The sequence below is a fragment of the Ambystoma mexicanum genome, chromosome 11, assembly GCF_040938575.1.
Source record: "Ambystoma mexicanum isolate Mex_15411 chromosome 11, UKY_AmexF1_1, whole genome shotgun sequence".
NCBI classification, from domain to species: domain Eukaryota; kingdom Metazoa; phylum Chordata; class Amphibia; order Caudata; family Ambystomatidae; genus Ambystoma; species Ambystoma mexicanum.
In genome coordinates, this window is record NC_090934.1 from 289,721,059 (window position 1) to 289,744,601 (window position 23,543).

Sequence of the window (23,543 nt, forward strand, 5' to 3'; positions counted from 1 at the left end):
CATGCCAGCCAATATGTCTGTGTGAAAGTACGGAGAGTCCATACAGTAAACTTGGTATGGTGCTGACACTGTAGGTTTCCAGCAATCGCTCTTTGTTATAGCCTCCTCTGTTAGCGATAAAATGTTTCACCACTGTCCATTTTTTCCAAATCTTTTGAATGATTAGATTGCCATAAAAACATATAGGAGGATTTCATTTTATCGGGAAAGCAAAATAAATACAGTATTTAACCACTGCTAGTTTACTATTATTAACTTTCCAGACAAATAGTTTTTTGGGGGAATACTTCCTTCAAGGCACATAATGTTTGTTTTTGAGATGTTAATAACTATGGGATTTTTCGTGGCATAATTAGCAAGAGCGTTGATCAAGCGTTGTAGATCCATCAGAGTGAAATCGAACACGATGTTATCATCTGCGTAGGCCAGGCAAGAGACTGGCTCACCATTAATTTTAGGAGGGAAGTTATGTGCGGTGTTGATAGTATCAGCCATGTCAGCTATATATAAGTTAAACAAAAGAGGTGCTAAAACGCAGCACTGTTTAAGGCCTTGATTTGTATTGAGATATTCCATAAATGTGCCTGCTTGACTCAAATTAACAGTAACTAACGGGTTAGTATATAAAGATTTGATAAAAAAAATAAGAGCTGAGAATCAATCCCCCATGAGGCTAACTTTTTGCACAGCAATGGTCGAGAAATTAAGTCAAAGGTCTATATGACAGATGTTATTTATCGTACTATGGGCCATTCTGAATCCAGTCTGGAAAGGTTTTAGCAGATCACTGTCTTCTGCCCATTTAGTAAGCTGTTTTAATAAAATAGTTGCAAATATTTTCTGTCTAGAATCGAGCATTGCCAGCAAACATTAGTTTGCTGGGTCAAGTCTGTCTCCTTTTTTGAAGATGGGTACAAAAATGGATTTTTGCCAGCTATTGGGGATAACTCCAGTAGATTATATTCTATCAAAAATGTTTAGCAATTCTCTAGCCCAAAACTGAGGATTCACTTTAAAAAGAATATTAGGAATACCATCCACCCAGGGGCCCATGAGGTCTTAAGATTTCCAATAATACTAATAATGCCATGTAAATCATAACCAAATGGTATAACTTTCGAGCTGTGAAAATATAAAGTTGTGTCAAAGTGATCACCTTCTGGGCCGATGTACAGCTTAGAAATATGGGAGCCACATAGAGATTCTAGATCAGGATTTAGTTCCATATAAGAAGGAGCTGTCTGAAAATCATTGAAGTGTGACCAGAACCTGCAGTCATCAATTAATTTTAGCCGTCCAGCCAACAATTGCCATATGACATTGCACAAGGAGTGTTTGTGCTGGTGCAGCCAACAAACCAATATTGTAACAATTTGCAAGACTAATTAGGCTGGTTGCTTTCTCTTTGATAGACATGGGAGCTCACCCTCTGATGTTTACCCTGGCTTTGCTATGAACCAACTTGTTTGGTGTATCAGGATGTCAAAAGGAACCAAGTGGGCTCTACCAGGTTTACCAAATGAGTTGATGTTATTTAAGTGAGTAATTTTTGTTATATTCCTTATCATTACCTCAATATCCCTACCATGCTGCAACAACCTAAACTCTAGTAAAGATTGGTTTGCTTGCAAGGTGTTATCAATCTCATTTATCTTTGCTCCAGTACACATAATGCAGTTGCCCTGCGTATTAACCCTTATGTTGGTGTTAATGAAAATTCTACGGCCTATGAGAGCAGCAGTTACTGTCCAATTTAGGAAGGCGCGATCACTCACATTGTTCTATTGAATTTTAACTAATCCACAGTGGCCAGCCATTGCTAAGTCAGTGATAACAATCCATGTGAGATCTGGCGCGCCCATTAGTCCAAGTGTAATCTGGGTCCTTATTTGCCCATGAATAAATACAGAAACATTCTAAGCCATCCATATTTAGAAACTGTTTCCATTGGCAATCAGGGCTACCAGGACAGCAATCATTTAAGTGAAGATCCTTTACATTTAGATCATCTGCTATCAATATAGGATCTTTGGAATGTGTCTCATGCCAGAGTATGATTATGTGACCTTTAAGCTTTTGTATTCTTTTTGTGTGTAGGCCATTAGGAGGATCGTAGACGTTAAAATGAAAATTCTGACTGCTGAGTTTTGGGATGCAAAGAACATGGCAGACAAAACATAAGGGCAACTCCTATTGTCTGGAAAATGCCCCAGCTGAAAGTTAGACTTTGTCCCAATCGCCAAGCTTCCTCTGGCTCGTACCCAGATAGAAGGTGTAGCTGGGTTGCGTGGTATAAAGTAACCATTGATATGAAAATTCTTAGTGATCCACTTTGCTGCAAAATGAATAAATCTGAAACCAATATCATGGCAAATACAACTGGGCGAGTAAGAAAGGTTCTGTATTCCTGTGTATTCCATGATAGCCAGGTCAAAAGCCGTTGAGTAGAAGTCTGTCAATTAGCCACTTCAATTTCCCTTTCTGCTACCCATTGTTCCATTTCTTGGACATTTTCAGCTTATTGTCCATTTGTGGGATGTCATTGTGCGCTGTTTTCATCAAAACAACAGGAGGCTGCCAAAAAGAACGATGCGCAAAAAAAATCTTTGAAAAATGCACAGGAAAACCTTAAAAATAGGCTGCCAATCCATTTTGCCTATGTCAGTGGTAAATGAAGGAGCCCACTGCCAAAACCTATCATAGGGCTACCCACAGAGTAAAATGAAACTACTTGAAAAAGCAGTGCTGCTTTGCAAGGGAAACCCAGAACTACTTTAAAAATCTGTTTTTTCCTTGGCTGTTAAATTTGAAAAATAATGATTCTCAAACAGCAGAGAAGATCCAACATCCTTGTTGGGTGTTAAACATCACTTTATTTAAAGAATCCACCTAAGCACAATGTCAGCAGAAACACATTTCATCATAAGAAAAGCCACATTCAAAGATGCTTGCATGGAAAAAATATGTCAGAAATGGGTGCAGTACCACTGCTCGCCTGTGTCAGAAGCTGGCATTTACTTCTACTGTCAGTAAAATCAAAGTATGGAAAAGAAGAGACTTCCCATCAAAAGCAATATAGGTTGATACAATTCAATCTCTATATTTCAAAAAGGCTGGAATTAAGAGATTTGTGGCTATATTTGTTAAAAATGTTAATTGTATTTTAGAAAAAGACCATTTTAAACAGTGTTTTAAAAGTGAGCTAGAGTCAGCTACACTGGGCTTCAAAGACATTCCACAGCTTCTCCCAAACAAAGGGATGCTCCCTCCTGCTCTGCTGAGGAGCTGGCAGGGAGTTGTGAAAGGAGGTGGGAGCAGGACTTTGCCCTGTTGCTCTGACAGGTGACAAAAGACTCCCTTGACTGAAAGGAAATGCACATTTGGGCATCAACAGAAAACAGATGCTGGCAGGAAGAGGCTGAGGTTGCTCTTGGCTCAGCCATACCTAGGAGGTGGGGCTAGGTGGAAATGTGTATCTGGAACTGAAGAAAATATAGTTTTGAGAAAAAGACTCATAGAAAACTGTGCCAAACTTGTAAAAATCTGGAATTTATAGATTGTTAAAATGAAAATGTTGGTCACGTTTTAAAAACACTCTGGAATTTGTGCGATATTCAGAGACTGGACCACAACAATTTTGATATTGTAGCAATTGTGATAATGCTATGGATATGAAAATTTACAGAATTATGCCCAGATGTTATGCACATGTATGTGGAAAGATTTGTACAGATCTGACCCTGGGTAACCAACCAGAAGCGTGAAAAACGGTCATTTATGAACCGAAACTCTTAAGAAGATGGGACTTGGACAGATACATGCCTTATTTAATTTGGGATGTAAATATGTATTATTAGCAAGTTGGTGATATTGTAAATATGCTTTATATGAAAAATATATTTTCTGTGTAGAAACAAAGGGGAGGTTTTTCCCTGGACCATAAAAACAGCGTCATCATGACAGATCATGACACTCTGGTTTCCTTCTCAAATCAGGAGAAAGGGAATACTTTGACCAATCAGTTTACTAGAGGGTGGGCTTAGTATAATCAGCCTATCCACCCCCTTGGGAAATACATACATGCATGAGAATCAAGATCCAGGCTCCAGAACTCTGATAGCAGAAGGCCAAATCCTAAAGCTGAACCCTTCTCAGCTGGCCTTTAAAAAATCTTGCAACCTGAATTTAACCCCAAACTTCCAAGGGGCACAACAAATTCAACAGCCTGGCTGTGCTGTTTTTCTGCTTCAAGCCAAGAACTCTTGCCAGAACCCAGAGATCCAAACCAGTAGAGCAGAACTGTAACCCAGAATTAACCCGTCAGATCCAGTCCAAGAGCCCGTGCAGAGACCAGAGTGCCTTGCTGAGAGCAGAACTAAGTGCCTGAATCCTGTCCGGTGGTTAGCAGAGTCCAGTCCAAAACTCTTGACCAGATCCTGACAGGCCTATTCCAAAACCATAGTTGTGAGTATTTACCATAGAATTGTCCATAGTCAATCTCTTATCCTTGAGTAATCTAATCCTATCCAACCCATTCCAACATATCCAGACTGCATTGTAGAATCTCTTTTGTCTGTCCTGAATCTTTCTCTCATCCATATAGTCCTGTGATAATTGTAGTGATAAATCATATTTGCGCTAATATATAGTTGCTGAAGAAAGGCAAGTGTTGCAGCGGGCAAAGATCAGACAGAGGTGCCTCTGGACTGCTGGCTGTACCGTTGGTATCTCACATCTTCATAGCCCCTTAGTGAAAAGCCAATCCTTGTTTGTAATCTTCAAAAGCGCATCTTTCATTTGAAATCTTGACTCTTTTTGAGAAAAATCAATCTTTACTAAAACCATCATAACTTCTGAACCATACATGCTAGGAACGGAATTAAGTTGAAGCTAACATCCTCAGCTTTCAAACAAACCCAGAACCACATTCAAACTCCTTATAGTTTTTCCGCAATCGCGCTTAACGCGCGCGGAAAAGTTTGCCGCGATTCTGCATTTGGCTCAATTTCATCTCATGTAAAATAGCTATTCTGTGCATTGAACTTCTGAATTCAGTTTCCAATCTGCTAGTTATCCAACCATCATTGCTAGTGTCTACCTGGAACTATCCAAAGTGGCTCCCGCTAGTTCGGAATCCTATTTAGGGAATTAAAGTCATGTTTAGCATTTTTCCCATTCATTATAAGCCCATTCAAAAGCAATTGACCTGTTTTAGAATCATTCCTGTTTCTCTCTGCTTGCTGGGGGAATTGGGATTGAAACTGCATTTAAGAGTGTTTATTCCTGAAACCTGTTTTCTCCCCTTCCATCTCTATATTGCATATTAGGGGGGATTGAGTAGTATCAGGGGGAAGAGTGATTGCATTGCATGTGATTGAACACAGAACACTATTATTTCTGTGCTGCATTAATTCCCTATCATTGCATTTTGTTGCACCCACACAAAGTTTTATTCTATGCTACATCATTCTTCTCATCCATACTCCTATCGATTAAAGAGGTTGTTGATTATTGTAATATCACCCATTGCTGATCATTGTATAAATATTAATAGTGTGATATCTAGATATTGTTCAAATTCATAAAAGTGTGATATATATATATATATATTGTTCAATTCATAAAATAAATCTTTTAACTTTGCAAAACAACCTACTTCTCGGTTCAGTGAGACCGGGGGGATTCAAAGAGAGGGGCGTGATATAAGGGTACATCATTCAGAAATAAAATAACTTTAGACATACAAATATATAATTAAGGGTTCCAGCTGGGCATCACATGCTAGGCATTGACTTTGGTGGAGTGCTGGGTTGAAACCACTTACAGATTGGGGGCTCGTCCTGGATATCTGAATTAGATATACCACTTGTGACAGCTTAATACAGTGTGCTAACTGACAGGGTACATAAATCCTGTTGAGCTACCACGCTGTGTTACACTGTGAAGAGCACCCCTCAAAAGGGAACACTCTAAGGAAACGGTCTGTTTTTCAAAAATAAAATAAAACTTCTGTAAGTCAGGAAGGAAATTAATATTTCCAGAATGGTGACATTGGTAGAGATCAATCTGGCTAGAGAACACCTATTGCATAAATTATATGTGAGACGTGAGTGGACAGAGCAGGATCAGAATGTGTGGTTGCAGGCAATCACAGAACAGATCACTGCAACAGGATTAGATAAATGGCAAGATCAGGGTCCCTTACATATGGCCCTGACTGAACTATATATGGCCCCTAAGGCAAAGGAAGAACAAATCAAGATTGCCAAAATAGTGGCATATCTATACTTATTTATTGGAGCCATACAGGATAAATGTGCCGAGGGCCAAGATCTAGCAAACAGGCAACTGCAGGTATTAGAAAAGGCCCAAACTGATCTAGACTCTTCTAAGCAGAGGCTACGGAGGAGCCAGGAGTCTGAAAATGAAAGTAGGCAGTACATAATCAAAATAAAAGAGGACATGGGTATCCTGCAGCAGGAAAAGGCAGAACAGGATACCAGTATTCTGGCCGTATAGAAGGAGTACCAGGAAGTGCTGCAGAGCCAGAAAAAGCTGGAGAAACAGATACATTTTAATAGGGCATGCACAGAGCAGATAGCCACCCTGCAAAGCCAACTAGGCAGAAAGAAAGAGGAGAGCAATGAATTAATTCTGAAAGACCTGGACACCCAGGCAGAATTTGATGAAGAGTGCCAGAAAGCTGGTACGCTTCAAAGACAGAGGGATAACCTGGCGGCACAGAGACAGGCTCTTGCTCAGGAAAGGGACACCTTAGGTCAGGAAGTCTGTCAGTTAAATGAGAAAGTAGAAGAAAATCACGTGGCCCTTCAGGGACTGGGTGACCTCCAAAAAGAGCATGAAAGATTGTTAGAGCACACCAGGAGGATGGAAGAGGCTCTAGCAAGGAAGGAACAGGCCAGCATGGACAGGACTCATGAGGTAAACCTCCGGCAGCAAAGCCTGGCCCAGTACTCAAAAACAACAGAGGAAGCACAGAGAGAAAATGAGGTTCTCTGTGAGAACAATGACAGGCTCCACAGACAGGTAGCCATGCAAGAGAGATAGATAGAGACAAGTAAGGCCTTGATTGAGGAACAGAAAGCTCAGGTTCTTGCATGGCAACAGGGAGCAGGGGCTGATAGAGATGTGGTTTGCTGGGAAACGGAAATAGCTGAGCACAACCGCAGGAAACCTAGTACCAGAGGCCTTCACCTCTTCCAGTCCCTGGACTCTGCCACCCCCATGTCCGCTGGTGCACATGAGCCAAGGGCCACGGGGATGGCAGATTTCAATCCAAACAGAAATATGGGCGTAATAGACCAGCACCTCCCAGGAATGGATGGGCGGGCATCTGGGTATGGGTACCCAAGCTCTGTGAAATTTAGTGGGGAACTTCATGAGAGTAGGCCCACTAAGGGCATCCTGAAAACCTCTGCCCAGCTAGGACAGTGGGGGGGTACCCATCAAATACTGGGAGCAAGGAGGAATCAAAAGACTCCTCTGAGTGCCCCAGGGCACAGTAGACTAGGTCCCCACATTCTGCCAGCCATTCCAGGCTCGCAGAATCCAGGAAAACCTAGAAGACCAGACGGGCACTTCTGGGAGCAGTCCCTCTGAGTCAGAGGAGGAATGGACCAGGTGTAACGCTCACCTGATTCCCGTAGAGGCGCCGGTCTTGACTGGGCGTATACCATATCTTCGAAGGTGATGTGTAACACACGGCTGGCTCTTTGGGCTGGACCTCTGTGCACTGTATGTCTGGCTCGAAGGGTAAAATGTCTGCAGATAGAAAATATGGGATTAAGGAGCTGGGTTATTGAATGTCTCTCTCTTCTTCCCTTTCTCTTCTCCTGTAGAACCCCAAAGGTTAACGCTCTCACCTTAGGTAAGTGAACACCGTGCTCTCCATCTGCCTCGGGGCAGGGTGCTGTAACCAGTTTCTTCACTGGATAAGGGGAGCAGGCCTCTTGACTCCAGAGGACTGCTGTCCGTCGTTTACTGCACGAACGGTAAGTTTCGAGTAATTCTAATGTCTTTAAAGTCTTTAGTAATGATGTCTCTTGTTTTGCAGGGTTCCGGCGATGGCGGATGACGGGCTGAAGTGAGTTGAAAATGGAGCCCGTGTGATGAATAGAAGTGCCTGGAAGCACATAAGTAAGCGCTTGTTGCCTGCTTCACGATGCGCTCTAACTGTCTTTTGATTTTGCAGGTACAAGTTCGGAGCGGCTGCAGGGTGCCGGAATACCCACTGGGTTAGATGTGGAAAGGAGTAATGGCACGTGAGTATTAAAGTTCCCCAATGTCTTTAAACGCACCTTGTTTTGTCTTTCAGATGCGGATGCAGCGCCGAAGGCCTCCGGAGCGTGCGAAGAGTTGGTAAGCTTTTGTCTTTCAGATGCCGGAATGCAGTGTGAAGACCTCCGGAGCGCACGAAGAGTAGGTAAGCCTTTGTCTGATGCCAGAATGCAGCGCGAGGCGTTGGTGACAGCCGATGGACCAGGTAAGTGAAGAGCTGTCACTGAAGACCGTAATGCTAACCTGTTCTTTCTTGTCTTTATAGGTGTTGCTGAAGACTGGATTCAGGATGGTAAGCCTTTTCCCTTAGGCCCAGGATCAGATGCAGAAGACACAATGAGCGTTCTGCTGCAGAGGATGCAGAATAACGCAAAGCAAGATTCATCCATCGGGTGTGGTTTAAATAGCCTCCTGTAGTGCTTAGGTGTCTCCTTCCACAGCCACGCCTAGGTAAGAAAAGAGTTCCTGCTTTCCAGAAGAGTTCCAGTGTTCTGAATCTAGGGAGTGGCTCCTGCCCCACCCAACAGGAAAAGTAGTTCCAAACAGAAGAGGATCAGAGGCTCAACTGGCAGGCAAGTAAGCAGCATGGTCTGCTGCAGGTAAGTCCACCCAAGCATTATGAGCCCGGCGCTTCCAGCGCTGGGACTGGGCATATTTATGAGCCTGGTGCCACTGGCGCCAGGACTGGGTCCAAAAGGTCCCAATTGGGACTGGTTGGCACTCGGAACCTGGGTTATGGATCTGCTTCCTAGGGAGTTGGGAAAACCCTGACCTTTTGGAAGCAGAGATCATGACACCAGGGTTACCCGAACCAAGGAGGCCAATAAGGCAAAAAAGGGCCTTGCTTAAGGACCCCTTAAAGCAAATCAAGGCGATAAGGAGCGTCATCACGCCTTATCATAAGAACGCTAAGTATTCTGTTTGGGAGCACTTAGAGCTCTTTGAGCAGATGATGGAAACTTTCCATTTGAAAGACAGCAGTAGCTGTATTCAGTATATGAAATGGACCTTCTCACCAGCTTCTTTGCGGGCTGGAGGACCAAAACCATTCTAGATGGTCCACCTATAGGGCGGCCATCTTGAAGCATTTTTCTGTACACAGAAATCTTCAGGAGGCTCGCAAGGTAGCCTACAACTTACAATGTGGGGAGGATCAGGCCCCACAGGATTTTGTGCAGGAATTAAAGCATGCATTTGCGCAGACCACTAGAAGGATGCACATGGACAGCAAAGAATTTGTCAATATTCTTTCCACGCTCTACCAAAGTACATCATGACCCAGCTAGTGAGAGATTTTCATGAGAAAAGATCACTAGACTGGGTCATTGAACAGGCCACCCGAATTTATGAGGTACAAAAGCCCATAGAAAACAAAAATATGCAAAAAAGCCCCAAACCAACCAACACCCCTGCTGCTGCTAAGGTGGCACAGGTGAAGGTTGCCCCCATTTTAGATTTCGAGATGGGGGTGCCTAAAAACCCGCCTGCACAAAATCAGAGCAATCCCAAGCCCAGAAGGCCCTTGGGCCAGTCACAGACAGGGAGCCAAGGAAGTAGTCCCAGAAATGGGATCCCTCACTCCCCTGACTACATAAATCCCTGCTAAAAGGGGAACAGACCCATCTTGGGTTATGAGTGGACTACTCCAGCCCAGGGGGGCGATCCAACCAAACAGCACCTAACCCAGGGAACTTCCCTCCTTACTTCCCCCAGGAGGGCAGAAATTCCCCAAATCCTGGAGAGAACTTTTTCCCCAGGTACCCACAAAACTTTCAACCCCAGAACAATCCATCCTTCTTTCCCAACTTTCCTGAGCCCAGACAACCGAATCCGGGAGAGGGGAGGCCAAGGGTGGAGGGGTACACAAATCTTCCAAACCCGGGGTATTATCAGAGAAGGGATAGCTACCCTTCCCGGGATCAGCCAGGGGAGATAACAGAACCCCTTATCAGCCTGAGTGGCTGTCACAGCTAGAGCCCCATGTCCAAAACATGGCACAGGATCTGGGTCGCATGCTGAGGGCTCAACAGAACCCTCAGATGAGCATGCCGGTGCACAATGCCCCAAACTCCGGACCTGGTGCTCCAGAGCAATGACGGGGGCAGAACCCTGACAACCTACCGGTTTCCAGGGAAGAGCCACAAGGGGAAGGGGAGTGTAAAGCCTTGAAGGAAGCTTCCTTCCCCACTTGTAAAAAGCCCCTGGAAACCCAGGAACTGGAACCAAAATCTCCTGCCCCTGAAAGTCTGCCACCCAAGGAACAGAGGGGGGGTAGGAGAAACAAAGAACCCAAACAGACCCATTTTGAGGAGGAGGTACAAATCTTCCAATTTGATGGAGAGGGATCCTCAGAGGATCCTGGGAAAAGGATCTTCTCCTTCAGAGATGGGGAACTCCTCCCAAAGAAAAATGGGTCCCAAAGAATTCAAATCCAGACTGAGGAGATGTGAGGACTGAGCTAGCGCCGCCCATCATCCAACCCCAGAACCAACAGCCTGAAAATCCCCTGGTTCAAACCCATCCTGGTGACTGCCTCCAAAAAGGGGGGGCGGCCCAGAACCGGAACCAGGGGAACCCAAAACTTCTCCCATATCTAGCTGTCACCTTTTTTTCAGATTCCCAAGACTCCCCACATAATTCTGCCCAAATCACCTCCTTTTCATTGTCCAAAACTAAAAAAACGAACCCACCAGTTGTCCAAAAATGTACATTATCTGTGCCCCCTCGAGGAGAAGAAGGGAAGATTCTATGCCCCGGTCCAAATACAGGGGCAGGGTACAATTTTGGCACTGGTGGACACTGGATCCCAAGCTACCCTTCTGTCAAAAAGGGACTTTGATAAACTGAATTCAGGAGGGGGGTAGAATTACAAAATTCCTCTCACCCTTCTTCCTGGACAACTTCAGAACTTTGACGGGAAGGAAATTCCCGTTGAGGGGACTGCGAATTTGGACATTCAAATTGGGCGACACAAGGTGTAGCACCCGGTGTCATGATGCCTACCTCCAAGGAGCCAGGTCCGACCCAGCAACCCCAGAGGCAGGCATCATTTCCCCCAGGGGAGTGCCAGCGGGCCCAAGCTGGGGCCCTTTGGACGAAGTCCTGGCGCCTTAGGCGCCAGGCTCATGTTGGACCTCTGTCCTGGCGCCTTAGGCGCCAGGCTCATAAAGCTAGACATGTGTTCAAGTGTTTTAATGTGCACTTACCTGATGCAGACCATGCTGCCACATCCAGGCCCTCTTGAGGCCTGAATAGGAACTACTTTACCTGTGGGACTACTTTCCACCCGGGTGTGGTCGGGGAAGGATACATACCTGATCGGAGGAAGGATACACACTTGGAACTTCTTCCAAAGCTATTTAAATCACACCCGATCAGCAACTCACGCTTCGCGTTGTTCTGCTCCTCGCTGCTGGACGCTCACTGTGTCAGCTCCTGCATCTGGACTTCAGCCACGCCTGTCAGCATCCTGGGTCACCTGCAAAGGGAGACAAGAGACCTACCAGCTAATCTGCACCACGGAGACATCACCGACGATCCTGAAAGGGAAGACATCATTTTTTGAAAAGCATTTCGTTACGATCGCTGCAGCGCTGCATTTCACTCACCTTTCCTGGGTTCCTCCATCTTCAGCAGCGATCATCCGGATACACAGCCACTTCCCAGAGCCTAGAGAGAAAGACAAGAATAAGAGGTGAGAGAAGGAAGGGAATAGGAAAAGCCCAGTTTCCTTCTAAGACTTACCTGTTGTGTCATTCCCATTTCATTTCGGGTCTTGCTGCTTCCAAGCAGGACCCCGGCCCCTATGGGGAAAAAAGACAAAGACATTAGATGTGCGAATGCAAAAACATCGCCTGAGCGCTCATCTAGGACTTACCAGATTTTTACTGGAACTGCACGTTTCACTTCGGGTCGGCACCATATTTCTGGCTTTCCGAACCCCAGCCCCTATGGGGAAAAGACATCAACAGCAGCGCTTTGTTTCAAGAAGTCTCCAAAGGAATCTTCATTCATCACCTGAAAAAAGACAATGAACATTATTATTTAAAGCTTGAACTTTGAACTTGCAACAGAACTTTTACAGCGCCTTACCAGTATAATCAAGCTTACCTGAACTCCCATCCAACCTCAATCCAGTGAAGTAACTGGGTTCAACGCGCCCCTGCGTCAGAAGCAGGATGGAGAGCTCGTCCTTTCAGACCCTAAGGTGAGACTTCACGGGGAATCGTGGAAGGGTATCGTGGATGGTTGGAAGAAAGTGGGAGGCTTGAGCTTAACTCAGTCAGTAGGTAATACTCCCTTTTCACGCACAGGGGAATATTCCTGCGAGCCGGAGAAGCCAGAGTAGAGGGCCCTTCCTGTCCATCTTCAGAGTCCTGCGCTTCACCATTGAAAAAGCATCAGCACTCGAAGCCAGACCTGCGCCTCCGTGGGAATCAGGTGAGCGTTACACCCGGTCATAGTTGTGACTCCAGAGGGCACCCATTGTTTAGTAGGGAATGACCTCCTGCGAAGGTTTTCACCCCTAATAGATTGTGTAAACAAGGTCCTCTGGACCCAGACTAACCGACCGATAAAATTAAAACAGAGTGTCAACCATGTTAGTTTAAATGGCACCTGCCACATGGTTGAACAAAAATCTGATCAAGTAGAATTTCAATTCAGAACAACCAAATCCCAGACGTGACAGTGATAGCATTAGGACAACAAACAGGTGATGGGGGGGGTCATCTCTATTTCTGAAGATCAAACTTCCTTCCAGTTTAAGGTGGCATTCCACACTGGAAGGAAACACTCTGAAATTCTTTACCAATCCACAATCAGACATTTCCACTCCTATAGTCCATAAAGATGTGAAATCAGCTCAGAGCCTGGCTGATATTCAGCAAGTTGGAGAGCAGTTGTTCATACCAACTCAGTTAAATGAAGGGAAAGACTCTGTTCTCGCCCGAGAGTGTGTGAACAACGGTAAGAGCTTCATCAGCGAAGCCATGTTCCGCCAACTCCCAAAAGATCCAGCCATTCCCACATTTAGAGTGATAGACAAATGGGAAATGGATCTGGAAACACCCAATTACAAACATCTCCTGCCAAGCAGGTGTATGCTCAAAATCTCCAAAGGCAAAAAGAGCATAGTCCATAATTGTTGGGTCGTGCGAGACGTCACTGCCACCTTTTACTTAGGCAGTGACATTCTCAATCGCTTTGCCATGTGTTTGGACCTAATAAACTTCAAAGCTTGGTCCCGTTTAGCGGATAATCCCATGGGCTTTGACGACCCAGAGAAAGCATTTAGGTCAGCTCAATTGCTGCCTAAAACAGTTGAAATTCAGACTGGAGAGGAAGTCACCATCCCAGAAAGGACCCGACAATTCTCCCTGGAAGTGAAAGTTGTTAAAAGAGGACAGAAATTGAAAAACCCTGATGACTATATTCATCTAAATGCTTCTCTCCAACAGCAAGGGTTGGGGGTAAACCCAACACCATTAGTCAACATAGAACATGACACCATTCCAATAGAGGTGGATAACAGTGACCTAAAGAGTATCACTCTAGCCGCAGGCACCATTATTGGAATGGTGGTTGATGACCAACATTTTTCCATACATTTAGGAAATTAACTGTTAGGACCAATCCTCAAGGACTGGTTTGACAGTGACAGCGATGACAACACAACACCAGACAGGATCTTTACCTGGCATGGAGGGAACTTCCTGGTGTACACTTCCTGCCCTTATCGTAAGGAAGATGTGACCTGTGACTTCAGGAGGGATGAGGTGATTTTCCAAGTCCGCGGGGACTTCCTTCCCCACCTGAAGCCAACAGTCCAAATCAGCACTCTGACCAGGGACGTCTCCACCCAGCTGGCGGAGTCCGCTGAGATAGCAAAACCAGAAGTCTTTCCAGGCTTCATGCAGATGGTTGAAGAGAGAGTCAATCTAGCTGATGCCTGTGAGACTCTGGAGCAAAGGCAAAAATTGAAACAAGTATTCTTGGATTTTCAAGATCTCTTTGCGGTGGACTAATATGACTGTGGTTGCACCAACATCACACAACAACAATCCCCATGGACCCTGGCATGACTCCAGTGTTTGTGAAGCAATATCGCTTGCCTCTCGTATCAATGGAGTCCCTTACTGAAATAATTAAGAACTTTGAGTCTTGTGGGATAATCCGCCCAGTCCACAGCACCTTCAATAATCCGGTGCTGGGGATATTGAAGCCAAACAGCCAGTGAAGACTCTACGCCGACCTTAGGGAGCTCAAGAAACAGGTCCATACTTCCTGATGGCCTCTTCCCTACATTGACCAAGGGCTGGCCCAGATCCAGGGGTCACAGGCATTCACTGCAATAGACCTGACCAATGGGTACTGGACTGTACCTGTCAGTAGGGAGGACCAATACAAGCTGGCCTTTACCTTTGGGAGGAAACAGTACACATGGACCCGGACTCCCTTCGGATACATCAACTCCGGCAATTAATTCAACATCTTTCTACATAAGGCCATGCCTTACCTGGGTGAAAGGGGTAACCTGATTTATGTAGCTGATGATCTCATCAAAAGCTCAACTGTGGAGGAACACATAGTGGAGATCTGTTATGTTCTGACACAGTTTAGGGCTGCCGGAGCAAAACCTTCCTTTCAAAAGGCACAGTGGTGTAGAACCTGTGTACATTTCTTTGGACATGAGATTACTCCACAGGGTCTCTGTCCCCAGGAAAAGAAAGTGGAAGCACTTCAGAAATTGAAAGACCCCAAAACTCTGTGGGAACTAAGGAGCATCCTTGGACTGACTAATTACAGTAGAAAGTTCATTGAGGACTACGCAGAGATCATAAGACCCCTGATTCATCTTTTGAAGGGGGGGTCAAGTGGGAGTGGGGTCCAGAACAAGCTGAGGCAGTAAGGCAACTCAAAAGAGCCTCTCACAAGCTCCTTGCCTAGCTTACCCTGTCAAAAACAAGGAGTTCTTCTTGGAGACAGGGTTCTCTAATACATGCTTGACTGCAGTATTATATCGAAAGCATGACAAGGTCAATAAAGTAATCTCCTATGCGAGCAAACCTTTATCCTCTGTGGAGGAAAAATTCAACGATTGTGAGAAGGCACTCCTGGCAACGGTGTGGGCACTGAAGAATTACCGCCTGTTTATCCAGGGAGAACACATCATAGTGGAGACTCCACACCAGCCTCTGCAATATCTCCAAAGTGACAGAATCTGGGCCGGAAATGTGAGTAATTCCCGAATTACTTCCTGGATTCTGTCAATGCAAGGCTTTCCTGTGGAGGTCAGATATGGCCAAAACAAGAAGAGTCCCCTCGCGCAAGGTCTGGCTGACTTGCATGATTATGCCAGAGAAAACTGTCTCGAGTAAAAGAGTCTAAAAATCAAGGACAACATGGAGGCATACCTCAATTCCCCACACAAAGTCTTTGAAGAAGACAAGTGTAGGGGAATGCCCACTGTTTATGTGGATGGATGCTCCTACCATGTTGACAACAACAGGGAAAAAGAACTTGTGGCCGGCATAGGGAATGCATGGGTAAATGAGACCCCAGAACCCTCCGCTGGGTACAAAATTGGTCCCCGAAGTAGTCAAGTGGCAGAGTTGCTGGCTGTGCATCAAGCCATCCTCACTGCTGTCCAACATCAACTCCACGAACTGGTCATAATCACTGATTCGGATGATGTACGGAGGGGTTCGTGGAGCACCTGATTAACTGGAAAACCGGAGGCATGTTATGTGCTAATAATAAACCCTTGAAACATGGGACATTAATTCAAAACATTGATGATCTGGTCACCTCGAATGGGATGACCATTTACTGGAAAAATATCAAGGGTCATTCCAAAGTAGAGGGACCAGACAAAACTGGAAATGACTTAGCTGATCAGCTGGCCAATACCGGAGCCATCCAAGGGGATCTACTAGAGATCGAGTCCCTGTTGGGGGAAATCCAGGTCACTGTGATCACTAGGTCCCAGACAAATGCTCACAATGAACTCTCAACTGCACAATGGAGTAAGGAGACCCCAGATGCTGATTTGATTATGGCTCAAAAAGGAGATCCAATAATTGGTAAGTTTTATCAACACAATGAGGAGCCTGAGAACTTTCCCCTGACGGATACTGATTACATTGGGAAATAGGACCTCAAAGTGTTGATGAAATGTCCAAAAATGTTCTGAATCCAAGACGGTTTGTTGGTGAGGAAATCCCTAGCTGGCCATGATCAGTGGGTGGTCCCTACCTCATTCCGAAGCCTGATGTTAAGTCACGCCCATGATGCGGCCACAGCCGGTCATAGGGGGTTTCATACAACGCTTGAAATCTTAAGAGAGGCTGCATACTGGCCACACATGGGGCAGGACCTTGACCAATACTTGAAGGGGTGGCTTGTGTGTGCACAATTTCAGCCTACATCCCTTACACACTGTGCGCCTCTACAAAAGAGGGGGATGACACTGCCTTGGTCAGATTTACAAGTCAACTATATTGGGCCTCTGATTCGCTCCTCTAGGGGGGACAAGTACATGTTGACCGTGACATGATTGTTTACTAAATGGGTGGAATGTCTCCCCGCCCCAAATTGCAAGGCAGAAACTGCAGCTGCCCTGATCATCAACCACATCTTTTCGCGTTTAGACTACCCCAAAGGATCGAGTCAGACCGAGGTAGCCACTTTACTAGCGAAGTAATGACAAAGATGTGGGAGATACTTGGGGTCAAAAGGAAGCTACACATTGCTTACTGGATAGCCTCTAGTGGGGTAGTTGAGAGATACAACAAAACAATTGTGAGCATATTAAAAAAGTTTGTGGCAGATTCTGGGCTAAGTTTGGATATTCGATTACCTCTTGTCCTAATGGCCATCAGATCTACCCCTTCATCTGCAACTAAAATGTCACCGTTTGAGCTGATGACTGGACGCAGGATGGTGCTTCCCCAGCATCTGCTCTACAGAATCCAAGAGCAGACATTGATCCATGCCTCCACAACTCATGAGTATGTTGAAAATCTAAGAAAACACCTTCAACATGCTTTTGCCTATGCTCAGCGAAATCTAGAAAGATCTGCAGACAGCATGAAGACCCACTATGACTTAAAGACTACTAGAAAAGAATACATGTAGGAGACCGGGTCTACTTATACAATTTCCAAAGGAACCAGGCCAAACAGTGCACATTTTTGCCTAGCTGGTGGTGTCCTTTTTAAATTGTAGACAAAATCTCACCAGTCGCCTACAAAATCTGCATCCCCAAAGACAGTTTGGCAGAGGGGGAAGATAAGTGGGTCCATATTAACCAACTAAATTGTTGCCATCCTAGGCACACTCTGCAGCAACTGGAGGAGTCTTCTGGAACCCCAGAGGGGGTCATTCCAGCTCCCTATAATTCCAACTATAAAATATTCCATATATAGTCAATAACTTACAATAACAAAAATGTGTCCTGATTTATCAAAATGTATGTGTCCACCCCACTACATTGATAGTGGTGGGGAAATGTCTACAAATATGCTTTTGCTTTGTCATCCTAGGATTGGAAACCATGGAGACAAAGACCAAGGAGGACTACCCAGGGACTGGGAGAAAGATCCAAGGGGCCTGGAGTATTGCTCAATACTTACATCAGGACTGGGCAAGGAGAACTGGTCGATCCACCCCTGATGGAGGAAAAGATGATGAACTTTGCCATTTTGGAACCAAAAGAAAAGAGACTGACCATCCCAGTCTTGCAATTTCCCATTGATGGACAATCAACGCCAAATTCCAAGAGGGGGGCTTGTGGGATGTTCTAACCCACTAGTCTATGTCCTGCAAAATCATTGTGTGCTGTTTTCATCAAAACAACAGGATGGCAGCCAAAATAAAAATCTGTATTTTCCTTGGCTGTTAAATTTGCTAAATAATGATTCTCTAACAACAGAGAAGATCCAACATGCTTGTTGGGTGTTAAACATCCCTTTATTTAAAGAATCCACCTAAGCACAATGTCAGCAGAAACACATTTCATCATAAGAAAATCCACATTCAAAGGTGCTTGCATGGGAAAAATATGTCAGAAATGGGCGCAGTACCGCTGCTCGCCTGTGTCTGAAGCTGGCATTTACTTCTACTGTCAGTTTAAACTTGTACACTAAAATCAAAGTATGGAAAAGAAGAGACTTCCCATCAAAAGCAATATAGGTTGAGGAAATACAATCTCTATATTTTAAAAAGGCTGGAATTAAGAGATTTGTGGCTATATTTGTTAAAAATGTTAATTGTATTTTAGAAAAATACCATTTTAAACATTGTTTTAAAAGTGAGCTAAAGCCAGCTACACTGGGCTTCAAAGACATTCCACAGCTTCTCCCAAACAAAGGAATGTGCCCCCCTGCTCTCTGCTGCGGAACTGGCAGGGAGTTGTGAAAGGAGGTGGGAGGAGGACTTTGGCCTGTTGTTCTGACAGAAGACAAAAGACTCCCTTGACTGAAAGGAAATGCAAATTTGGCCGTCAACAGAAACCAGATGCTGGCAGCAAAAGGCTCAGGTTGCTCTTGGCTCAGCCAAACCTTGGAAGCGGGGCTATACTGAAATGTATATCTGGAACTGAAGAAAATATAGTTTTCAGAAAAAGATTCATGGAAAACTGTGCCAAACTTGTAAAAATCTGGAACTTATAGATTGTTAAAATGAAAATGTTAGTCACGTTTTAAAACGACTCTGGAATTTGTGCGATATTCAGAGACTGGACCACGAAAATGTTGATATTGTAGAAATTGTGATAATGCTAGGAATAAGAAAATTTACAGAATTATGCCCAGATTCTATGCACATGTATGTGGAAAAATGTGTACAGATCTGACACTGGGTAACCAACCAAAAGCACGAAAAACTGTCATTTATGAACCAAAACTCTTAAGAAGATGGGACTTGACAGATACGTGCCTTATTTAATTTCAGATGTGAATATGTATTGTTAGCAAGTTGGTGATATTATAAATATGCTTTATATGAAAAATATATTTTCTGTGTAGAAACAAAGGGGAGGTTTTTCCCTGGACCATAAAAACAACGTCATCACGACACATCATGATACTCTGGTTTCCTTCTCAAATCAGGAGAGAGGGAATACTTTGACCAATCAGTTTCCTAGATGGTGGGCTTAGTATAATCAGCCTATCCACCCCCTAGGGAAATACATAAATAGGGACTGTTGAGGACCTAGAGGGACACACATTCACCCATCAACTGATTTACTGGCGAATCACTCTGCAGGAGAATCAAGATCTAGACTCCAGAACTCTGAAAGCAGAAGGCCCGATCCTAAAGCTGAACCCTTCTCAGCTGGCCTTTAAAAAATCTTGCAACCTGATTTTAACCCCAAACTTCCAAGGGGCACATCAAATTCAACAGTCGGGATGTGCTGTTTTTCTGCTTCTAGCCAAGAACTCTTGTCAGAACCCAGAGATCCAAACCAGTAGAGCAGAGCTGTAACCCAGAACCATCCCATCAGATCCAGTCCAAGAGGCATTGCAGAGACCAGAGTGCCTTGCTGAGAGCAGAACTAAGCGCCTGAATCCTGTCCGGTGGTTAGCAGAGTCCAGTCCAAAACCCTTCACCAGATCCTGACGGGCCTATTCCAAAACCATAGTTGGGAGTATTTAGCATAGAATTGTCCATAGTCAATCTCTTATCCTTGAGTAATCTAATCCTATCCAGCCCATTCCAACATATCCAGACTGCGTTATAGAATCTCTTTTGTTTGTCCTGATTCTTTCTCTCATCCATATAGTCCTGTGATAATTGTAGTGATAAATCATCTTTGCGCTAATATATAGTTGCTGAAGAAAGGCAAGTGTTGCAGCGGGCAAAGATCAGACAGAGGCGCCTATGGACTGGTGGCTGTGCCGTTGCTATCTCACATCTTCATAGCCCCTTAGTGTAACGCCAATCCTTGTTTGTAATCTTCAAACTCCTTATAGTTTAACGCACACAGAAAAGTTTGCTGCAATTCTGCATTTGGCTCAATTTCATCTAATTTAAAATAGCTATTCTGTGCATTCAACTTCTGAATTCAGTTTCCAATTTGCTAGTTATCCAACCATCATTGCTAGTGTCTATCTGGAACTATCCAAAGCGGCACCCACTAGTTCTGAATCCTATTTAGGGAATGAAAGTCATTTTTAGCATTTTTCCCATTCAGTATAAGCCACATTCAAAAGCAATTGACCTGTTTTAGAATCTTTCCAGTTTCTCTCTGCTTGCTGTGGGAATTGGGATTGAAACTGCATTTAAGAGTGTTTATTCCTGAAACCTGTTTTCTCCCCTTCCATCTCTATATTGCATATTAGGGGGGATTGAGTAGTATCAGGGAGAAGAGTGATTGCATTGCATGTGATTGAACACATAACAGTGTTATTTCTGTGATGCATTCATTTCCTATCATTGCATTTCATTGCACCCACACAAAGTTTTATTCTATGCTACATTATTCTTCTCATCCATACTCCTATTGATTAAAGAGATTGTTGATTATTGTAATATCACCCATTGCTGATCATTGTATAAATATTAATAGTGTGATATCTAGATATTGTTCAAATTCATAAAAGTGTGATATATATATATATATATATATATATATATATATATATATATATATATATTGTTCAATTCATAAAATAAATCTTTTAACTTTGCAAAACAACCTACTTCTTGGTTCAGTGAGACCAAGGGGAATTGAAAGAGAGGGGGGTGATATATACATCATCAGAAATAAAAGAACTTTATACATAAAAATATATAATTAAGGGTTCCAGCTGGGCATCACACACTAGTCATTGACTTAGCTGGAGTGCTGGGTTGAAACCACTCACACATTGTAGAGTTCAGAAGCTCACAGGATGGCGCTCTCGGACACATGAGGATCTGTAACCTGAGTGATTGCTTTAGCAGGTTGGAGACGTTCCACAAGGGACACTTGTTTCTTGATTTTGCAACAGATCGTAAAGAAAAGTCTGATGGTTCCGAAATTTGCGCACTTGATTTTAATAATGTCACCATCAACAAGGATGTATATACAATAAGTGCCCAAATTAGAGCTCCTGCCAATCCCCGGCAATTCTACTTCGACAATATCTGCTAGCAAATCATACTGAGGTGATTAATTTTGCTAAATAAGTCCAAAATGTGGGTATGGTTTAAAAAGGGACTATATTTGATAGGATTGCTTTCCTCCAATATTACCTATTTTCTCAACCCACGCATATCATCGTCAGTCGTATAGGTTTTTCCAGAATGGGGAGGCGCTGTTCTAGGTTCAGCTGAATTGGCTATTATGGGCTGATTTTCAGCAGGTTGATTGGTTGCTATAGTTTGTCTTGACTCAAGCAAGTTGCTGGGAATGAGCTTGAGATGATATTATGTGAGATCTAGAGGCTGGGCAAGCGTGTTTTTGCAACTGAGGCTGGGCATCCATATCAACAGGTAGAGGAAAATGCAACCATTAGACCACGGAACCCTAGAGTCAGACTTGTCTAATGCTGGCATCTAGAAATGTATTGGTTACGAAAGTTTTAAGGTGGGAATTACTAGCATTACACCCACATTTCCAGTGAGCAGGCCCTATTGCGGGCTTAATTATCACATTTCATATTTTATTTCTCCTTGTTGTTTTTCTTCTTTGATTTCGAGCTAGGTTCCAATGTTACAGTCTTCAGGCTCTCGGATGTACTTATTGCGTCTGTGAGGGAAAGAGGAATAAGAATCCCAGCCCGAAAGAGTGGCAGACAATACATGCACTGCTGGAGTTTCACTTACTCTAATCCATTGGGATTCGTTCCTCGGGTTTGCCTAACCAAGCTGTTACTACAAACAGGGAGGTTTGAGTGAATTGGAAAACGTTGTTTCAAAGAGACAGAGAGTGCACGAGGTGGTTCCGCGGAAGGCACAGGACAATCAACACCAGACACAGTAGACTTGACCAAAATTACGTCAACAATTTTTATTGTTCTTTCGCAATAGTTGTGATCAGTGCAGGTAAAGCGTCGACTTTGGAAATAATTGTATTTACTTTGTTAGTAGACGTAAGCTACACAGGTTCTGCATGAAAGACGGATTCAGCTTCACTTTCACTCTCAGAATCTGAGTAATCTGAAGAGTCTGAAGAAGAAACTAAAGTTGTTAAATCTGGAGTAATCGAAAGAGTTGTTCAAATTACGTTGTCATTACCATTGCTGTAAGGGAGAGACTTCACCCCGTGTTTAAAGAGGAGACAGAGCTATAGTGTAGATGCCACACATATAAAGAGCTCCCATTGGGAGAGCCACAAAAGGACCAGTCGTGGTTAAAATGATAAACATCAGATTTAATAGAATTATGACCTAAAAAGTGATTAAATAGTGTGGTCCACAGTACATACAATTCATAAACATTTAAACATATATCAAACAGTCGTTACGTGATAAGCTAGAATTAGCTAATTGACAGTGTATCAAAAACAGGGATACACTCAACATCAAGAGGTACGCTTTACAGAAAGTGCAACGTACTCTACAGTAATTAGAATCAGTATGTCAAAAAACTTAATAACTCTGGTGCCAGTACAGAGTATTAGCTCGACATGTTTCAGTTCCTACAGTTATTATGGAACATTCATCAGGAGATATACAGGTGACCACGTAACCAAGACAACATTTAAAAACGAAATGATGACATTTGAAGTATTCGTAGCATCTGTAAAGTAAAGAACAAAGAACAAAAAAAGCGCAAAACATGAGCTTCAAATTAGCCATTATTGTTGCATGTTCAAAATACATGAACCAAGGCATCTAAATAGAGGGAAATAAATACCTCCACTGATGCCTGTGGGTGCTCTCTACTCGAAAGGTAGTAGGCGGTGTAGAACTGAGGGTCGTCTCTACCTAGGATATAGAAAAAACATCCAAATGAGCGCTGAGTAGTAGCTCACTAAAAAAGCAGGATATGTGCTTAGGTTTAGCAAATAGCGAAACTAGTATCGCATAAAAAACATATGAAAAGGTGTCCGGGTGAGAGAAACCCAGTGCTGAGAGACAAAACGAATTATCCACAGTGTGCCCCATATAATTCCAGAAGTTGAGAAGAAGTCGGTGACTAGAACCTAAAGAGGTAGTTCAAGGTATAGTCTCTAATCTCGTGTGTTTATAGGAGACAGAAGGCGGCTAGTAACACTCAAAAGTAAACAACTACCCCACAGGCAATACCTTCAAGTT

At 43.8% G+C, this 23,543-nt stretch overlaps 1 long non-coding RNA gene across 1 annotated transcript; it reads right to left on the reverse strand.

Annotated features, from left to right (window-relative positions):
• Positions 1–22,636: 22,636 nt before the first annotated feature.
• On the reverse strand, positions 22,637–23,214 carry LOC138504700 (uncharacterized). Its single transcript, XR_011279910.1, has 2 exons — positions 23,143–23,214; positions 22,637–23,025 (listed from the first exon to the last, which is right to left on the reverse strand). It is a non-coding gene; the product is annotated as an uncharacterized lncRNA (long non-coding RNA).
• Between the last annotated feature and the right edge of the window lie 329 nt (positions 23,215–23,543).